The following is a 2,402-nucleotide window of genomic DNA, read 5'->3' as shown; positions in this document are numbered from 1 at the left end:
AAAAAGCAGATGACATTTCTATGTGCATATTTACTCTTAACGTCTTCAACCTCACTGACGCACCGGTGGGTCCCAGCCAAACATTGTTTAAACTTCCATAACTCAAATTTTAATTCTGCTGGAGATTTAAAGTTTTGGAAAATATATATAAAATGATGCACAAGTTACCGAAAATATAAATAACATGGGAGTCTGAATGCTGCTGCAACCCCTAAAAAAAAGCCTGAACCCCCCAGTTTGGTCTCAAATGCAGTCAAACTTCAGACATTTCAGGTACTTTTTTTATAAACCCTCGAGGGTTGGGCACTGTGTATGTAACACACACACACACAAAACAAATAAATGAATCAATAAACAACCATAGTATAATGAAATGATCTGTTATGGACACATTTTAGACTAAGTGATTGGCTTAAGTTAAATTTAAAAAAAAATGTCTGAAATTCTGGAAATGAAACAATTTATTTCTATTCAATGCTTCACTAATGTGCCACAATAATAATGTTTTTGAGCTCAGATAAATTAATTTGGGGTCTTTACCAAGAAAATCTTCATATATGTCATTGTCTGTGATTAAATCAGCATATTTCTTCAATCCCTTAAAGTCTTCATGCCACCTTCTTGCCAACCCATAAATATTTCTCTAGAGCCGCCCCTGTATATGGGATAGTGTGAAATGAAACTATTTAAGGGGAAATTAGAAGTTATTTTGAGTGATGGGCTGTGACTCTGAGCATAGCACAAAGAAAGAATACAAACTTTAGAATTACTCATTCATTATGTGGGCTATATTGTTAAATATCTTTATGATTTTGTCTTGTTGAGCAGATTTGATGATTTGACTTGTCATTATCACTGTTAAATTAGTTTACTGATATTATTATCAGGGTTTCATGCGAGTTATGTAATAGGATACAAAAAAAGGTAACTGTAATGCATTGCAGTTAAAAATCTTTCCATTTTCTTTTCTAAAGGTTACATTGTTCTGTTTTCTTATAATTCTAATAATTATAATTTTCTTTAAATTCTTTTCTCTTGTTTTTATAATTATATTTGGTGTTGAGGTAAACATGTAGTTAATAACTTAATTTTTAAAGTAGCCCTCCCAACCCTGATTATTATATTATTTACTAATTAACTTTGTTGATTATTTTCTCACTGGCATGAGTGCCCTCTGCGAGCCCCTGCAGGTTTGAGGGGTGAACCCCGAAAGTCGTAACCACTGTAACACCTGTCGCCATCCGGTTGCCACGGTGAGTTCATCCGTTAATAACGTCCATTAAAGTTAGCTTTTTATCGGTGAAAGTGTATTTTCTTTCATTTAAATGATAAAATGAGGTTCCAAAAGTCACAGCAAAGATTTATGTGAGTTTGTTGGCTGTTTGGAAGCTGTTGTAATATGGAGAGCACACCGTCGGCGGTACCGTCAACTTTACCGGCTGGAGCGTTTTCATTTATCACTTTAGCTTCAGGAAACGTGTCTGTGCTTTAGTTTGATAACCAGCAGTAATTTGAAATATTTCTCTATTTGTTTTAATATTTTCTGGAGCTGGTTACCACCTGTAGAAGACCTAATATCATTCTGTTATTATTACAAAGAATATATAAAAAGTACCTCATTAGTACACAACTGTACCACAGGACTGAGGATGTACAGTAGTGGCAGAATCATTCAGAACACATAAAGTATGCAAGTATATTAATAAACTTTAGTTGTTAAGATTTTAAAGATAGTGTCCGAGGGAAGAGAACATTTACCACACAGATCAGGCATTAAAAGTAAAAGTAGTCAGTGTTTTACTTATATATGATGGTTTTGGATTAATATGACAGTAACTAAAGCTGCCAGACAATGTAGTGGCGTAGAAAGGGTTATATTTGCTTCTGAGATATAGATTAGTAGGGTTACCGTATAAAGATACATAAAATGTACCTCAAATTTATACTTAAGTAATATACTTAGTTATAAGTTTACGGGAAAATTTTAGAAAAATGTAGCTGCTGAGATATAATTTATAATGATGAATTTAGTTTTCTGTGTGCTTTTTATATATTCCTTTAATTAAAAGTAAAGTGGAGGATGCCCAGTGATTTAGTGCAGACATCCATATACAGGAATGGCTGCTACACTCACACGTGACTCTTTACCCCAACAATTCAGTAATTATACACTGTAAAAAAGGATATGAGGTTTAGTTACCTCAGCTCATTTCTTTTCAGTCAGTTCAACTAAAATGTGTGGTGTACTTGAAATATCAAGTTTTTTCTGTGCCCAACTAATCAGTTCAATCAGAATCGTTCAGAACCACATACATTTCTTAGTTGACTTAATTATGTACGTGTGGCCCTTGCAAAAGTGCATATGCAACCCCACACACAGCCAACAAGGGCTATACACTCCA

The sequence above is a fragment of the Morone saxatilis genome, unplaced genomic scaffold, assembly GCF_004916995.1.
Source record: "Morone saxatilis isolate NCDOM2014 unplaced genomic scaffold, NCSU_SB_2.0 Contig14, whole genome shotgun sequence".
In the NCBI taxonomy this organism is placed as follows: Eukaryota; Metazoa; Chordata; class Actinopteri; family Moronidae; genus Morone; species Morone saxatilis.
This window is presented reverse-complemented; position numbering follows the sequence as displayed.